Genomic DNA, 19,774 nt, shown 5'->3' with positions numbered 1-19,774 from the left:
AATTTGGCACATGTTGTCACATGGGATACAACATGGTCTAGAAACTCAAGGAGTTTGGTTTAGCTAGTGTGGAGCATTGAACGAGGGTCTCTCTCACTCTTGTTGTAGAGTGTTTAGAATTACCTCCACACACAAGTACGTCTTGTACTTGAAGGATGTTCTTTTTCCAGACATCCTTAGTTGATACATATTCCACATGTGGAAAATATGAGTCTCCGGGACTAACACTGGTGCCCCTATTTTAAATATGTGTCACGACAAAGTCCCTAGGTGCTGCTCAAATCTGTTTTCTAGACCATTTTCAGCAGGACATATCAGGAGCAATTTCAGTGGCCAGAAATTGTCGGATACTTAGAATGACTTGTTCAGCTACAAGTATTGCTAAACAACATTACAGATAGTTGTTTATACATACAACAATTCTATAAGTTGTTAATGAAATAATTTCAATGTCTGTACCTAGAAGTGATCAATGTTTCACCTTCCATGGTGATTCAGACGTTTCAGTAAGGCTTGCAAAATATTGCAACTGAAAGTATTTAGTTTCTTTTCAAAACTATTTACATTCCTCTTTACTGTGTGCTACGCACATCACATTCGCCATAAGTACTGGCAAGGAGGATCATGGATATACAGGTTCGGATCTGTTATTTGCTAAATGCATGCACACTAGGTGTTATGGGCCCTAGTGTTTAGCAAAGGCTGATTTGGAATGGCATGCATATTCCTCAAGTTAGTGCTTATGAAACATTTTGCACTCTATGTGCAATATCTCTATGAGATTACTTTTGAGGTCTACTCATCACCAATAGAGGTCATGGCTCGGTTTGGGTATTTGTAGATTTTTCAAGTTCACCATGATGGTTATTCCGGACATTGTTGATTCCTCGACAATGTTATACGATAATATTGTAAATCCCCGTTTACCAGTTGTCTGTGAAGACTGTTTGTAAACCGTGGGGGAAACACACCTCAGTATTGTCAGTATCCAAGGGGATAGGCAGATTACAAAATGTAATCTTGAGCTAAAAGATATGCAAAGTGCGTACATTAGTACCAAGCAATCCAAGTAATAATCATTTATTGCTCTTCTTGGAGTTTACTTACTATCAGTTAACGCATGTTGCGACTAGGTAGTCTCTTCATGTATAAGTCAGGTTCTCAACCTTGAACACTCATTAGGGTGGGGTTGTTTACTGATGATGAAAATTGGGAACAAGTCAAGTACTTAAACTTGGCTGATGAGTTATGTCAACAAGTTACTTTCATGGAAAGTGACAAGAGGTACTCTTTTTGGTACAACTTTGTTGTGATAAACTCATTTACCATGCTCATGACCGTTCTAAATGGAGTCTACACACTATGTTTGGATAGGAACTGGTACCATCAGATGGTTACAAATGGACAACAATGTAGAAAATCAAGATGTTACTCTTGGTTTCATTGAACCTCCTACTAAACCAGGTTCCGCGCAAATGAACCGTTGGATACATGAGGGATGTTACGGTAAAAGACAGTAGTGTTCTTATGAAGATACCATCACTTGTGTTTTCGCGAACGAAAACGCTTCTCCAAGGGGGGAGTAATGTCAGGACAAGGGTAGGACTAGTCACGGCCAAGGGCCAGGATGGACATGCAGTCAAGGGGGTCTCTATATTTAGCAGGCCAAGGGTCTATATAGGGCACGACTGGGTGGATATTAGCATGTTTAGTCCCCATGCCTTTTCAGCTACGATGATAGTTGTAGATAGTGTCAAACGCTCTTACATTCCACTATCTTGATGGGGATACAGGGATGTACTTGTAGCTCGTCGCACACTCACCGCAGTAGTGGCGGCTACATCCGTCAGGTATTTATCGGGCCACTTCTCATGTGTTGTACATTCGTCGGCCCACCTTGCATGCCGGACGCCTAGGAGACAACGACTTGATTTGGGACATAGTGATGAGCTTTGGGTGAGTAGTGGGCGTGCTCCATGATGCTCACGCATTCTAAATTCACCCATGAGAGAGAGAGCTCATAGGACAATTTTGGGAGAAGAATTTCCGCGTCTTTCCAAACTTCAAAAAGGAAATTCGACATAGGATTAGTCTCAAGAAATACATAGAGCATGGTGCTATGATCTTAGAGATTACACAGATTCAGCTTTTTCATGCATTCTAGGATACCCACCCTGAGATTAGCATTGGTTAGTGCTCCTTCAAGGCTTGCAAGCCTTGGTACATGTGATTCATGCATGAGAGGGATACATGTTGTTGCAAATACCATGTGCAGTTTCAGATTATGTATGATGTGTTCCGTGCTCTTTCGAGGCATGCAAGAGAGGTCCCGATGGGGCCACGAGACTTCGTTCACTCTTTGTTGTGTAAGCATGTAGACAGAGCCTCCTACCATCATATGTTGTGTGTGGAGGGCAAGTGTGGGGATCTTGCATGACTTACATATGTCCTATATGATGGTTATGCAGGTGCAATAGTTACATGGTAGCAGTATGGCTACCAGACATACACAGGTCTTCAAGGCAGCTCACATCTCATATTGCGCCAGGTCACTACTTCATGTAGGTTTTAGGTCCGTTGTGTATCCATATGTGCAGCATGCACATCCTGCAATGTGGCAGGATCGTCAGTTTCGTGCTTGCCTTTTCGCCTTCCCCATTGGAATTGTGGTCTCTATCATGGATTTCGCACAGAACTATACCTTTGCTCCATAGCAAGGGATCCAGTCCGACTACTACTTCTTTGAGCAGGTAGAAATGATAATAGTTTGATAACTTTACATTTGCTTTGCATTTTTACCCACATTATGTAATTTCATTGTTTCATTTACTCTAACCTTTTTAAATACTCTTGAAGGTGGCAATTCTCGTCCATATATCTTATCGTCATGTAGAGGTGGCAGTTGATGGAGTGGAGAGCTATGAGGACTCACAAGTGATCATACGTGAGTACGATTTTTACATCAGTGACGATTGCTCAGACAGTGCACAGTTTGTGCAACATTGTTTCCAGCAGCATGATGGATTCATTCGTGAGCGCCACATCTCATTATCTTATTGCTATATTTGGCCGTCCACCCCTACAGAGTTTCATGGCCATCCTCTCTCGTTGTGTCAGTCTATGGTGGCACAATCGCCAATGTTTCCACTTTGGCCTCGCTAAGGACCCGTCCAATAACTCGTGATTGTGCCACCATAGAACGTCGAGATAGATTGCTATGCCCATGGAACTTAGGGGTAGGGATTTATGTGCTTTTTCCACTTTTGTAAAGTTTCATGGGCATCAGCTCCCATCTCGTCGGTCTACGGTGGCACAATCACCAACTATTTCGCTTTGGCCTCGCGAAGGGTCCAATAGTAAAAAACTAGCGATTGTGCCACTGTAAATCATCGAGACGGATTGCGATGCCCATGGAACTTACAGGCAGGTATTTGTGTACTTTTCCCACCCGTGCAAAGTTTCATGGGCATCACAATCCTACTTGACGATCTACGGTGGCACAATCGTCAGGTTTTTACCATTCAGCCCTTAGCGAAGCCAAAGCGAAAAATTAGCGGTTGTGACACCGTAGACCGTCGAGTAGGATTGCGACACCCATGAAACTTTGCAGGGGTAGGGATTTGTATTCTTTCTTCACCGTTGTAGAGTTTCATGGCCATCCGCTCCCATTTTGTCAATCTAGGGTGGCACAATCGCCAAATTTTCCGCTTTGGCCTTGCTAAGGGTCCAATGGTAAAAAACTGGCAATTGTGCCACCGTAGACCGTCAAGATGCATTGCGATGCCCATGAATCTTACTCGCAAAGGTTCATGTCCTTTCCCCACCCCTAAAAAGTTTCATGGACATCACAATCCTACTCGACGGTCTACGGTGGCGCAATAGAGAGTTTATTATCATTGGGCCCTTAATAACGCAAAAGCGGAAAAATTGGCGATTGTGCCAACGTAGACCGTCGAGACGGATTGCGACGCCCATGAAACTTTGCAGGGATGGGGATTTGTGTGATTTACTTGCCCCTGCATAGTTTCATGGCCATTTTCTCCCGTCTCGTTGCTCTAGGGTGGCACAATCGCCAATTTTTTCGCTTTGGCCTCGCTAAGGGTCCAATGGTCAAAAACTCGTAATTGTGCCACCGTAGACCATCCAGATGGATTGCGATGCCCATAAAACATTACAGGGGTAGATATTTGATTTCTTTCCCCACCCTTGCAAATTATCAGGGACATCGCAATCCTACTCAACGGTCTACGATGGCAGAATCGCCAGTTTATTACCATTGGGCCCTTAGGAAGGCCAAAGCAGAAAAATTGGCAATTGTGTCATCGTAGACCATTGAGACGGATTGCGACGCCCATGAAACTTATAGGGATGGAGATTTGCGTGCTTTTCATGCTCTTGCAGAGTTTCATGGCCATTTGTTCTTGTCTCGTCGGTCTAGGGTGGCACAATCACCAATTTTTCCAGTTTGGCCTCGCTAAGGGTCCAATAGTCAACAACCTGTGATTGTGCCACCGTAGACCATCGAGACAGATTGCAATGCCCGTAAAACTTTGCAAGAGCGGGGATTTAAGTGCTTTCCTCACCCTTCCAAAGTTTCATGTGCATCACTATCCTACTCGATGGTCTACCTTGGCACAATTGGCAAGTTTTGACCATTGGGTCCTTAGTGAGGCCAAAGCGAAAAAATTGGCGACGATTGTGCCACCGTAAACCAATGAGATGGTTTGTGACTCCCATGAAACTTTATAGGGGCAAATATTTGTTTTCTTTTACTACCCTTTTATAGTTTCATGGCCATATTCTCCCGTCTTGTCGGTCTAGGGTGGCACAATCGCCAATTTTTACGCTTTGGCCTCGCTAAGGCCGAATCGTATAAAACTAGCGATTGTGCCACCGTAGACCATCGAGACGGATTGCGATGCCCATTGAACTTACAGGTGGAGATTTGTGTATTTTTCTCACCCCTGCAAAGTTTCATGGGCATCCATTCCCGTCTCGTCGGTCTGGGGTGGCAAAATCGCTAATTTTTTCTCTTTGGTCTCGCTAAGGGCCCAATGGTATAAAATTGGTGATTGTGCCATCGTAGGCCATTGAGACGGATTGTGATGCCCATGAAACTTTGCACGAGAAGGGATTTGTGTGCTTTCCTCACCCCTGCGATGTTTCATGGGCATCACAATCCTACCCGATGTCTACGTTGGCACAATCGCCAGGTTTTGACCATTTGGTCCTTCGCGAGGCCAAAGCGGAAAGCTTGGCGATTGTGCCATTGTAGATCATAGGGATTTGTGTGCTCTCCCCACCACTGCAAAGTTTCATGGGTATCATTCCTACTCGATGGTCTACGATGGCACAATCTCCAAGTTTTGACCATTGGGCCCTTAGCGCGGCCAAAGCGGAAAAATTGGTGATTCTACCACCGTAGACAGTCGAGATGGATTATGATGCCCATTAAAATTTGTAGGGACAAGGATTTGTGTGCTTTCCCCACCTCAATAGAGTTTCATGGCCATCCGCTCCCGACTTGTCGATCTAGGGTGGCACAATCGCCAATTTTTACGCTTTCGCTAAGGGTAGAATGGTCAAAAACTGGCGATTGTGCCATCATAGACCGTCGAGACCGATTGAGTTTTCCATGGAACTTACGGTGGGTATTTGTGTGCTTTTACCACTCCTACAGACTTTCATGGCCATCTACTCCCATCTCGTCGGTCTAGGTTGGCACAATCGCCAATTTTTCCGCTTTGGCCTCGCCAAGGGTCCAATGGTCAAAAACTGGCGATTGCGCCACTGTAGACCGTTGAGACGGATTGTGATGCCCATGAAACTTTGCAGTCTGGAAATTTGAGTGCTTCCCATGTCCCTACAGAGTTTCATGTCCATCCGTTGCCGTCTCGTTGGTCTAGGATGGTGCAATCGTCAATTTTTTGCTCTAGCTTCGCTAAGGGCCGAATGGTCAAAAACTGGAGTTGGTCCTACCGTAGACCGTCGAGACGGATTGTGATTCCCATGAAACTTTGCAGGGACAGGACTTGAGTGCTTTTTCCACACTAGCCCTACAGGGTTTTATCGCCATCCGCTACCGTCTGGTCGATCTAGGGTGGCACAATCGCCAATTTTTCCGCTTTGGCCTTGCTAAGGGCCCAATGGTAAAAAAACTAGCGATTGTGCCACCGTAGACCGTCGAGACGCATTGCGATGCCCATGAAACTTACAAGCAAAGATTCATGTCCTTTCCCCACTCTTCAAAGTTTTGTGGGCATCACAATCCTACTCGACAGTCTACGGTGGCGCAATAGTCAGTTTATTACCCTTGGGCCCTTAGTAAGGCAAAAACGGAAAAATTGGTGATTGTGCCACCGTAGACCGTCGAGATGGATTGCAACACCGATGAAACTTTGCATGAATGGATATTTGTGTACTTTCCTTGCCTCTGTACAATTTCATGGCCATTCACTCCCGTCTAGTTTCTCTAGGGTGGCACACTCGCCAATTTTTTCGCTTTTGCCTCGCTAAGAGTCCAATGGTCAAAAACTGGTGATTGTGCCACCGTAGACCGTCCAGACGGATTACAATGCCCATCAAACATTGCATGGGTGGAGATTTGTTTGCTTTTTCTACCCCTGCAAAGTTTCATGGACATCGAAATCCTACTTGACGGTCTAGGATGGTGCAATCGCCAGTTTATCACTATTGGGCCCTTAGGAAGGCCAAAGCGGAAAAATTGACGATTGTGTCACCGTAGATCGTCGAGACGGATTGCGACGCCCATGAAACTTATAGGGATGGAGATTTGTATGCTTTCCTTGCTCTTGCAGAGTTTCTGTCTCGTCGGTCTAGGGTGGCACAATCGCCAATATTTTCTCTTTGGCCTCGCTAAGGGTCCAATAGTCAAAAACTGGTGATTGTGCCACCGTAGACCATCGAGACAGATTGCAATGCCGATGGAACTTTGCAAGGGTAGGGATTTAAGTGCTTTCCTCACCCTTGTAAAGTTTCATGTGCATCACTATCCTACTCGAGGGTCTACCTTGGCACAATCGCTCGCCAGGTTTTGACCATTGGGTCCTTAGTGAGGCCAAAGCGAAAAAATTGGCGACGATTGTGCCACCGTAAACCAATGAGACGGATTGTGATTCCCATGAAACTTTTTAGGGAAAAAGATTTGTTTACTTTCCCCACCCTTGTATAGTTTCATGGCCATCTTCTCCCGTCTTGTCGGTTTAGGGTGGCACATTGCCAATTTTTGCGCTTTGGCCTCGCTAAAGCCGAATCGTATAAAACTGGCGATTGTGCCACCGTAGATCCTCGAGACGGATTGCGATGACCATTGAACTTACACATGTTGATTTGTGTGCTTTTCTCACCTTTGCAAAGTTTCATGGGCATCCATTCCCGTCTCGTCAGTCTAGGGTGGAAAAATCGCTAATTTTTTCTCTTTGGTCTCGCTAAGGGCCCAATGGTAACAAACCGGTGATTGTACCACTGTAAACCATCGAGACAGATTGCGATGCCCATGAAACTTTGCACAGGAGGGTAGTTTTTTTCTTTCCCCACCCCTGCAACGTTTCATGGGCATCACAATCCTACCCGATGTCTACGTTGGCACAATCGCCAGGTTTTGACCATTTGGCCCTTCTCAAGGCAAATCGGAAAACTTGGTGATTGTGCCATCGTAGATCATAAGGATTTGTGTGCTTTCCCCACCATTGCAAAGTTTCATGGGCATCACAATCCTACTCAACAGTCTACGATGGCACAATCTCCAAGTTTTGACCATTGGGCCCTTAGCGAGGCCAAAGCGGAAAAATTGGTGATTCTGCCACCGTAGACAGTCGAGACTGATTATGATGCCCATTAAACTTTGTAGTGACAAGGATTTGTGTGCTTTCCCCACCTCAATAGAGTTTCATGTCCATCCGCTCCGTCTCGTCGATCTAGGGTGGCACAATCGCCAATTTTTACGCTTTCGTCTCGCTAAGGGTACAATGGTTAAAACTAGCGATTGTGCCATCGTAGAATTTCGAGACGGATTGCGTTTTCCATGGAGCTTATGGGTGGGTATTTGTGTGCTTTTCCCACCCCTATAGACTTTCATGGCCATCTACTGCCATCTTGTCGGTCTAGGTTGGCACAATTACCAATTTTTCCACTTTGGCCTCGCCAAGGGCCCAATGGTCAAAAACAGGCGATTGTGCCACCGTAGACCATTAAGACAGATTGTGATGCCCATGAAACTTTGCAGGGTAGAAATTTGAGTGCTTTCTGTGCCCCTACAGAGTTCAATGGACATCCGATGCCGTCTCATTGGTCTAGGATGGCACAATCGCCAATTTTTTCGCTCTGGCCTCGCTAAGGGCCGAATGGTCAAAAACTGGCGATTGGTCCTACCATAGACCGTCGAGACGGATTGTGATCCCCATGAAAATTTGTAGGGATAGGACCTGAGTGCTTTTCCCACCCCAGCCCTACAGAGTTTTATCGCCATCCGTTACTGTCTAGTCGATCTAGGGTGGCACAATCGCCAAATTTTTTGCTTTGGCCTCGATAAGGGCCCAATGGTCAAAAACTAGCGATTGTACCATCGTAAATCGTCCAGTTGGATTGCAATGCCCATTGAACTTTGTAGGGGCAAGGATTTTTTTTCTCTCTCCATTCCTACAGAGTTTCATGGCCATCGTCTCTCATCCTTTCGGTCTAGGGTAGCACAATCGCCAATTTTTTTGCTTTGGCCTCACTAAGGGTCCAATGGTCAAAAACTCCCGATTGTGTCACCATAGAATGTCGACTATGCCCATGGAACTTAGGGACAGGCATCTATGTGCTTTTCCCACTTCTGCAAACTTTCATGGGAATCATCTCCCGTCTCGTCTGTCTAGGGTGGCACAATCACCAATTATTTTTCTTTGTCCTTGCTAAGGGTCCAATGGTAAAAAACTGGCAATTGTGCCATCGTGAATCGTCGAGAGGGATTGTGATACCCGTGGAACTTACAGGTGGGTATTTGTATACTTTTTCCACTCTTGCAAAGTTTCACGGGAATCACAATCCTACTTGACGATCTACGGTGGTACAATCGCTAGTTTTTTACGATTGGGCCCTTAGCGAGGCCAAAGCGGCAAAATTGGCGGTTGTGCCACCGCAGACCGTCGAGTAGAATTGCGATGCCCATGAAAGTTTGCAGGGATAGGGATTTGTGTTCTTTCTCCGTTGTAGATTTTCATGGCCATCTTCTCCCGTCTTGTCAGACTAGGGTGGCACAATCCCCAATTTTTCCGCCTTGGCCTCGTTAAGGGCCCAATGGTCAAAAATTGGCAATTGTGCCATCTTAGACCATTGAGATCCATTGCGATGCCCATGAAACTTATGTACAAAGATTCATGTCCTTTCCCCATCCCCGCAAAGTTTCATGGGCCTCGCAATCCTACTCGACGGTCTACAGTGGCCAAATAGCCAGTTTATTACCATTGGGTCCTTATGTTTATGAAACACTACAAGGGTGCAAAAAGCACAAAAATCCTCATCTCTACAAAGTTTAATGGGCATATCAATCCGTCTCGATGGTCTACGGTGGTATAATTGCAAATTTTTTGATTTGGCCTCGCTAAGGGCCCAATGGTAAAAACCAGCGATTGTGCCATCGTAGAATGTCGAGACGGATTGCGTTTTCCATGGAGCTTATGGGTGGGTATTTGTGTGCTTTTCCCACCCCTATAGACTTTCATGGCCATCTACTCCCATCTTGTCGGTCAAGGTTGGCACAATTACCCGTTTTTCCGCTTTGGCCTCGCCAAGGGCCCAATGGTCAAAAACAGGCGATTGTGCCACCGTAGACCATTAAGACAGATTGTGATGCCCATGAAACTTTGCAGGGTAGAAATTTGAGTGCTTTCTGTGCCGCTACAGAGTTCAATGGACATCCGATGCCGTCTCATTGGTCTAGGATGGCATAATCGCCAATTTTTTCGCTCTGGCCTCGGTAAGGGCCGAATGGTCAAAAACTGGCGATTGGTCCTACCATAGACCGTCGAGACGGATTGTGATCCCCATGAAAATTTGTAGGGATAGGACCTGAGTGATTTTCCCACCCCAGCCCTACAGAGTTTTATCGCCATCCGGTACTGTCTAGTCGATCTAGGGTGGCACAATCACCAAATTTTTTGCTTTGGCCTCGGTAAGGGCCCAATGGTAAAAAACTAGCGATTGTGCCATCGTAAACAGTCGAGTTGGATTGCAATGCCCATTGAACTTTGTAGGGGCAAGGATTTTTGTTCTCTCTTCATTCCTACAGAGTTTCATGGACATCGTCTCTCGTCCTTTCGGTCTAGGGTGGCACAATCGCCAATTTTTTTGCTTTGGCCTTACTAAGGGTCCAATGGTCAAAAACTCCCAATTGTGTCACCATAAAATGTCGACTATGCCCATGGAACTTAGGGACAGGCATCTATGTGCTTCTCCCACTTCTGCAAGCTTTCATGGGAATCATCTCCCGTCTCGTCTGTCTAGGGTGGCACAATCACCAATTATTTTTCTTTGGCCTTGCTAAGGGTCCAATGGTAAAAAACTGGCAATTGTGCCATCGTGAATCGTCGAGAGGGATTGTGATACCCGTGGAACTTACATGTGGGGATTTGTATACTTTTTTCACTCTTGCAAAGTTTCACGGGAATCACAATCCTACTTGACGATCTACGGTGGTACAATCGCTAGTTTTTTACGATTGGGCCCTTAGCGAGGCCAAAGCGGCAAAATTGGCGGTTGTGCCACCGCAGACCGTCGAGTAGAATTGCGACGCCCATGAAAGTTTGCAGGGATAGGGATTTGTGTTCTTTCTCCGTTGTAGATTTTCATGGCCATCTTCTCCCGTCTTGTCAGACTAGGGTGGCACAATCCCCAATTTTTCCGCCTTGGCCTCGTTAAGGGCCCAATGGTCAAAAACTGGCAATTGTGCCATCTTAGACCATTGAGATCCATTGTGATGCCCATGAAACTTATGTACAAAGATTCATGTCCTTTTCCCATCCCCGCAAAGTTTCATGGGCATCGCAATCCTACTCGACAGTCTACGGTGGCCAAATAGCCAGTTTATTACCATTGGGTCCTTATGTTTATGAAACACTACAAGGGTGCAAAAAGCACAAAAATCCTCATCTCTACAAAGTTTAATGGGCATCACAATCCCTCTCGATGGTCTACGGTGGTATAATTGCAAATTTTTTGCTTTGGCCTCGCTAAGGGCCCAATGGTAAAAACCAGCGATTGTGCCATCGTAGAATGTCGAGACGGATTGCGTTTTCCATGGAGCTTATGGGTGGGTATTTGTGTGCTTTTCCCACCCCTATAGACTTTCATGGCCATCTACTCCCATCTTGTCGGTCTAGGTTGGCACAATTACCAATTTTTTCGCTTTGGCCTCGCCAAGGGCCCAATGGTCAGAAACAGGCGATTGTGCCACCGTAGACCATTAAGACAGATTGTGATGCCCATGAAACTTTGCAGGGTAGAAATTTGAGTGCTTTCTGTGCCCCTAAAGAGTTTAATGGAAATCCGATGCCGTCTCATTGGTCTAGGATGGCACAATCGCCAATTTTTTCGCTCTGGCCTCGCTAAGGGCCGAACGGTCAAAAATTGGCGATTGGTGTTACCATAGACCGTCGAGACGGATTGTGATCCCCATGAAAATTTGTAGGCATAGGACCTGAGTGCTTTTCCCACCCCAGCCCTACAGAGTTTTATCGCCATCCGTTACTGTCTAGTCGATCTAGGGTGGCACAATCGCCAACTTTTTTGCTTTGGCCTCGGTAAGGGCCCAATGGTCAAAAACTAGAGATTGTGCCATCGTAAACCGTCGAGTTGGATTGCAATGCCCATTGAACTTTGTAGGGGCAAGGATTTTTGTTCTCTCTCCATTCCTACAGAGTTTCATGGCCATCGTCTCTCGTCCTTTCGGTCTAGGGTGGCACAATCGCCAATTTTTTCGCTAACGCCTCACTAAGGGTCCAATGGTCAAAAACTCCCGATTGTGTCACTATAGAATGTCGACTATGCCCATGGAACTTAGGGACAGGCATCTATGTGCTTTTCCCACTTTTGCAAGCTTTCATGGGAATCATCTCCCGTCTCGTCTGTCTAGGGTGGCACAATCACCAATTATTTTTCTTTGGCCTTGCTAAGGGTCCAATGGTAAAAAACTGGCAATTGTGCCATCGTGAATTGTCGAGAGGGATTGTGATACCCGTGGAACTTACAGGTGGGGATTTGTATACTTTTTCCACTCTTGCAAAGTTTCACGGGAATCACAATCCTACTTGACGATCTACGGTGGTACAATCGCTAGTTTTTTACGATTGGGCCCTTAGCGAGGCCAAAGCGGCAAAATTGGCGGTTGTGCCACCGCAGACCGTCGAGTAGAATTGCGACGCCCATGAAAGTTTGCAGGGATAGGGATTTGTGTTCTTTCTCCGTTGTAGATTTTCATGGCCATCTTCTCCTGTCTTGTCAGACTAGGGTGGCACAATCCCCAATTTTTCCGCCTTGGCCTCGTTAAGGGCCCAATGGTCAAAAACTGGCAATTGTGCCATCTTAGACCATTGAGATCCATTGCGATGCCTGTGAAACTTATGTACAAAGATTCATGTCCTTTCCCCATCCCCGCAAAGTTTCATGGGCATCGCAATCCTACTCGACGGTCTACGGTGGCCAAATAGCCAGTTTATTACCATTGGGTCCTTATGTTTATGAAACACTACAAGGGTGCAAAAAGCACAAAAATCCTCATCTGTACAAAGTTTAATGGGCATCAAAATCCGTCTCGATGGTCTACGGTGGTATAATTGCAAATTTTTTGCTTTGGCCTCGCTAAGGGCCCAATGGTAAAAACCAGCGATTGTGCCATCGTAGAATGTCGAGACGGATTGCGTTTTCCATGGAGCTTATGGGTGGGTATTTGTGTGCTTTTCCCACCCCTATAGACTTTCATGGCCATCTACTCCCATCTTGTCGGTCTAGGTTGGCACAATTACCAATTTTTCCGCTTTGGCCTCGCCAAGGGCCCAATGGTCAAAAACAGGCGATTGTGCCACCGTAGACCATTAAGACAGATTGTGATGCCCATGAAACTTTGCAGGGTAGAAATTTGAGTGCTTTCTGTGCCCCTACAGAGTTCAATGGACATCCGATGCCGTCTCATTGGTCTAGGATGGCACAATCGCCAATTTTTCCGCTCTGGCCTCGCTAAGGGCCGAATGGTCAAAAACTGGCGATTGATCCTACCATAGACCGTCGAGACGGATTGTGATCCCCATGAAAATTTGTAGGGATAGGACCTGAGTGCTTTTCCCACCCCAGCCCTACAGAGTTTTATCGCCATCCGTTACTGTCTAGTCGATCTAGGGTGGCACAATCGCCAACTTTTTTGCTTTGGCCTCGGTAAGGGCCCAATGGTCAAAAACTAGCGATTGTGCCATGGTAAACCGTCGATTTGGATTGCAATGCCCATTGAACTTTGTAGGGGCAAGGATTTTTGTTCTCTCTCCATTCCTACAGAGTTTCATGGCCATCGTCTCTTGTCCTTTCGGTCTAGGGTGGCACAATCGCCAATTTTTTTGCTTTGGCCTCACTAAGGGTCCAATGGTCAAAAACTCCCGATTGTGTCACCATAGAATGTCGACTATGCCCATGGAACTTAGGGACAGGCATCTATGTGCTTTTCCCACTTCTGCAAACTTTCATGGGAATCATCTCCCGTCTCGTCTGTCTAGGGTGGCACAATCACCAATTATTTTTCTTTGGCTTTGCTAAGGGTCCAATGGTAAAAAACTGGCAATTGTGCCATCGTGAATCGTCGAGAGGGATTGTGATACCCGTGGAACTTACAGGTGCGTATTTGTATACTTTTTCCACTCTTGCAAAGTTTCACGGGAATCACAATCCTACTTGACGATCTACGGTGGTACAATCGCTAGTTTTTTACGATTGGGCCCTTAGCGAGGCCAAAGCGGCAAAATTGGCGGTTGTGCCACCGCAGACCGTCGAGTAGAATTGCGCCACCCATGAAAGTTTGCAGGGATAGGGATTTGTGTTCTTTCTCCGTTGTAGATTTTCATGGCCATCTTCTCCCGTCTTGTCAGACTATGGTGGCACAATCCCCAATTTTTCCTCCTTGGCCTCGTTAAGGGCCCAATGGTCAAAAACTGGCAATTGTGCCATCTTAGACCATTGAGATCCATTGAGATGCCCATGAAACTTATGTACAAAGATTCATGTCCTTTCCCCATCCGCGCAAAGTTTCATGGGCATCGCAATCCTACTCGACGGTCTACGGTGGCCAAATAGCCAGTTTATTACCATTGGGTCCTTATGTTTATGAAACACTACAAGGGTGCAAAAAGCACAAAAATCCTCATCTCTACAAAGTTTAATGGGCATCACAATCCGTCTCGATGGTCTACGGTGGTATAATTGCAAATTTTTTGCTTTGGCCTCGCTAAGGGCCCAATGGTAAAAACCAGCGAGTGTGCCATCGTAGAATGTCGAGTAGGATTTCGATGGCCATAAAACTTTGCAAGGGTGGGAAAAGCACACAAATCCTCATCCCTGAAAAGTTTCATAGGCATCTCAATCCGTCTCAACGGTCTACAATGGCACAATCGCTAGTTTTTGACTGTACGCTCCTTGCCGCACTGTCGAAGCAAGGGACTTACCAATACACCGTGTGCGAGCCACAAACAGCGCCAAAAATGTGCGCTCCTTGCCGCACTGTCGAAGCAAGGGACTTGCCAATACACCGTGTGCGAGCCACAAACGGCTCCAAGCACACAACAAGCCTAAACTAGCAAGGTCAAGGAAACAAAGGGTGTGTCACTCACCGCTCTACGCTCGCCTTCGTGGTGGATTCCTCGCCGCGATGAAGAAGAAGCTGTAGTCGTGCCGCGCTCAACCGCTTCGCCACCGTCGTGCCTTCGTAATGCTCGATCGCACACACACTCTCCCTCTCTCTCTCACACACACACACACACACACAAGGAGGTGAAGAAGAAGAAGATGGAGATGGAGCAAGAGCACTCTTCAATTGCACAAATGAGAGAATGAGTAAAAATTAGGTTTAGTTGGCTTTTATAGGAGCTCACCCCATTCACACTTGGGCGCCCATGCTTAACCAACTAATCCCTTGAATGTCCAAGTTAAAGTGCGCCTCTCATCGACGATCACTCTTACCCTTTTCCTATTGGTCCGACAAGCCCGGTACCTGACTCTACCAAATACATAATACGCGTCCATCGTAGGTGATGGGTGTCCGTGAGCCGTGAGGGTTAACATGCCCCCCTTCCTGATGTAGATTCCGTCCTCGGAAGCTATTGAGTTGAAGCTGGTTCGTCGAGGTGGAAGAGCATTTGAGATGAATGTCCTTAGCCTTCTTCAGTCACTGCAAAATCAAACAACATTGGCACAGTAATGGCATTCTCTTAAAAAGCATATGCAGTTTTAGGTAGACACATTGATTGGAAAAAGAATTTCAAACAATTTTTCAGCAATGAACATTAAATTTCAATGTAATCAAATGCATAAACAGATGTAAAGGTAGAAAATTAAACAAGTCTGGGGTCGCTAATTTGACGATCGAAAAGCACTAGAGATCGAATATTAATACCATGGGTAAGCTTCTTAATTTTCTGTGGTCAATTAAGTTGTTTAATCGCGAGAGCCAAGTATTCATGTTCGAGGGCTGACTAGAGGCTATATTTAGAAAACCTTGTAGTTAAGCTACCATAAAAGGAATTTCTCATGAAATCATCGCCTGACTGATTACTTTTTCTTTGACCCGCCAAATTCTTTTCACATTGATTCAATTATGATGTGTGTGCTTATTTTGTATGCCTTAGGTTTTTTGCTTTTCAAGGAAAAGCGCCCACACTGGGAACCTCTAGGGCTCTAGTACCATAGGCAATACATGTGAGTGAAGTACCAAATCAAGCCGAGATTTCTCTTCCAGCTTAAGATTTTACATTGTGGCACTTTGATTTTTTGTTTGTTCATTTTCAGCATTTAAATTTTGTAACTTTGGGGGGTCATATAACACTGTTACCCTCCCCAGGCTCATCACATTAGTAAAGTCCCTTTATAATACTTAAGCTAAAGGTCGATAGGGTTAAGCCCACTAGAAAGCCCTAGTACATTTCACACAATGCTGCCTAAATCGGATTAAGAACCTAAGTAACCATTGCTTATTAGGAAGGCATTCCCCATGGTATTAAGAGAAGATTTCTAATACCTAGCTTGGTCAAACTAGCTTAGTCGGACTGCTTGATTTTTAAACCTAGACAAGTGATTATGACAAAACATTACATTGAATTAAATGTTTGATACTAAGCAAATGCGCTGAATATTATGCTACCAATCACAATCAAAGCAGACAATCATAGATGCAAAAAGATAACGGCAATGCTAATGGACAAGAAACACCTGTTTGTGTCGATGGTCGCGCTTGATTTGAAGAGTGAGTCGAGATAAAGATTCCATGAAGGTCCAAATCCTATCAATAGCAACACGCTCCTGTACACACTAGGAAACAAAAACAATACCTCTAGGAGGCACATCAGTGGGAAAAGAGAACTTCGCTAATCTCTCAACTCTAAAACAGAAACACTCCTATCGTACTAATCTTACCTACCCTCCATCATTCAAGTGATGAGGATCAAAGGTGTTTTATGGCATAGGTTTCTGTTTCACTATACCAGATGTGACATGTGTAGGTCTGAGTCAATGTTTTGACTTTTATTGTGCATACTCGTTTGCGAATTGCTCTTGCTCTTTTTTTTTTTTTTTTGTGAGTATAAAGCTTTATATGCACATTCCCTAAGATTGGTGATTGAGAGGTCAGGGAAAAAGGTTGAGAGGGAAACAAGTGAATGATGACTGTCAGCAAACACTCCCCCCTTCCTTGGGTAGATCATACCGTTTGAAATGAGCTTGTCACCCTTTGAAACCAATTATTTCAGTTGGTAATAGGTGAGGATTTTTGCCAGTAGTTTTCTATTACCCTAGGTGCCTCGTCAAGTTGCAAGGGTGGTAAGGTACTCTCCCAGGATCGAACTTGAAGTGGTTCATCAGGTGATTCTTGAACACTGGGAGGTGTGGATTCTTTTGTAGCTTCATGGAGGTCCACTACTATAGATGGAGGCTGTGTAGAAGCTTTTACGTCTATGGATGTATTACATGATGAGCTAGAATCTTCATGGGACTCCCCCCTTCCTGAGCTAGGTGGAACAAATCGTTCTTTCTTTGGTACCCAAACTAGCTCGGGAGCGGGTGTGTAGCATTCTGTGATTTTTTCCTTTCCACGATCATTGATTCGTTTTGGAGCTACGGGATTGGGCTCACTTGGGTCAGGTGATAGGTAAGAGTACAATCTACGTTTTGGCACCCAGATTTGATCATTTCCTTGATAGTAGCCTTGGGCTTCCAATAGTCGTTTAGGGATCCATCACAACATTTTCTTACTTTTCTTGGAGCGAGTGGTACGTTTCTTAGAAGGCTTCTGTTTTTTAGCACTAGATATGGTCACTAAAGAAGCTTTAGGGACCCACTTGTATGTTTTCTTCGTTACCTTAGGATGAGTCTTGTCAGAAGCGATATGCATTGCTTGTAGCATATTTAAGGGTACAGGAATTTCATCCCCCTCAGGTGTTACCCAGGTCGTCCCCCTATTTCCCCAAGTGTCTATGGTTGATGCTAGGTGGACCCAATCCACATTGTTTGATTCCGTCATACCCGGTAACACATCCATGTAAGGAGAATCTTGGCCAATGTCTGTATCCTTCTTACAAGTGTAACAATATTGTAATGGGGCCGAGTGAACTGTGGTGTCAGAGCGATGATCAATAATGGTTTTAATCCCTAAGGGGTGTACCTTACCAGTCACCAAATCCACTCTAAGGACAGAGTCTTGGAATTGCAAATAGACATGATTTTTAGACCAATCATGAACCATTTGTGCTTCCCTCATGAATGGTCGTCCTAAAATCATTTCATATGACATAAGGTGTTTAGAGAAATCCATTACAATGAACGTATGTCGTACCTTGTGTCCTAGAACTTTGATCTTAAGATCCTTGAGCATCCCCATAGGTTTGGCTATGGTACCATTTGCCATCTTTACCACAATGTTAGTAACACTGAGGCGGGGTTTTCCCATGGATTCCCAACAATCTTTTGTAACGATGCTAACTCCCGCACCACCATCAAGAATTCCCTTTATAGTTAATCCCTTGGTAGTGATGGGTAGGGTCGCATTAGACTCGTCGCCTTCAAAATACTGCCCTAATTCGTTAATGGGTACCTCGATCACAGACTCGTGTCCATCTAGGTCAAGTGATTGCACATGATTTTCCTCATCAATCATAATCGAGTCAGGCCTATTTGGTTGCGCAAACTGCGGTAATCCCGTTCGTAGCTCTCCGTTAAGGAATGCTCGAAGTGCAAGGAATAACTCAGGATCTCCATACAGCTTTGTTATGATCGTGGTTCGGACCTCAGAAGACATGAAGTCCACTAGTTTGGCAACATTCATTGGCGTTTTGCAGGGTGTAGGTCCTTGACTAGGAACTGGTGAGGATGGAATCTCATATTCCTCAATGGGATCAGGTATTCCTTCGTTAAACATCCTTTCCAACAAGAAGGGTGTATGCTCACTTTCTGATGTCCCGTCCTCGCTCCCTTCATGGATGATACTAGATATGGCTAACGGTCTATGGTTCATGTGGGGTGGATGAACTTGCGTGGGAAACACTGTGTCATGAATTTTGACCTGCATGGGTTCTGGTTCTAGTTTCCTTTGAGTCCCCTCCACTAAACCTCTTAGATGTTTCACCTGCTCAATCTCGTCTACTGGGTTTGGGTACGTCCCAATCTTCTTTTTACGATTCTTCCCTTTTTGCCCCTGCGGTTTATCTTGGGGGTCTTGGATTGGATTTGGAAACACTTGTGGTGTTTTCAGAGGCTCTTTATGGTTTTCTCTTATTCGGTTTTCATTTGGTTCCATGTTACGGTTTTCTTTGTCGGTATTTCCCTTTGTGGTATTGGTTCTAGTCTCCATTGTCTCGCCTGAATCTGAATCATCCTCGAGGTCATTCATATACACGGGGTCATCTCTTGTTCCTATGTTTGTTTTGGAACTTGGCTTTGAATTTTCCGTATTCTGCGACTTCTTCCTTCGTGTCTTCTTTTTCTTTGCTTGGATAACTGACGCGGTATCTCTCTCTTCGAGGATATGTCCTGGCCCTTGAAGCATGGACCGTGTAATCGCATAAGCGGGTGCGACGGGTGGTATTGGTGATGTCACACTAGCAATTTCGACCAAATTCAGGGGTGTGATTTTAGGCGCATTTGGGTTATAGGGGCATTGGGCAATCAAGTGATCTATGCCACAACGATTACATGTGAGTATTGGCATTGCAGACGTGCTCCCTTGATTCATTTGCATCTGTGCAGCATTCTTTTGCAGCCTAATAGGGCACTCCGCTACTCGATGTGGTCCACCACACTCGTAGCATTGAAGAGGTGGCCTCCTAGCCTGGGTGTTGATATTTTGACCTCTGGATGCGAGAGCAGCAGCTTGATAAACCGGCTTGACTTGTCCCCAACAATCTTCCATGTAGTATATAGGACACTCTTCCAATGTATCAAGTCCGTAGGCAATACTAGTGTCTATTTCCTCCTCACAACCATCTGCATAAGCATTAGATGGCTCGCAACCCACTTGGTTCATAGGGGCGAC

The sequence above is a fragment of the Adiantum capillus-veneris genome, chromosome 2 (assembly GCF_014529385.1).
Source record: "Adiantum capillus-veneris isolate H3 chromosome 2, ASM1452938v2, whole genome shotgun sequence".
Lineage (NCBI taxonomy): Eukaryota > Viridiplantae > Streptophyta > Polypodiopsida > Polypodiales > Pteridaceae > Adiantum > Adiantum capillus-veneris.
The sequence above is the reverse complement of the archived record's forward strand: the minus strand, read 5'-3'. Positions refer to the sequence as shown.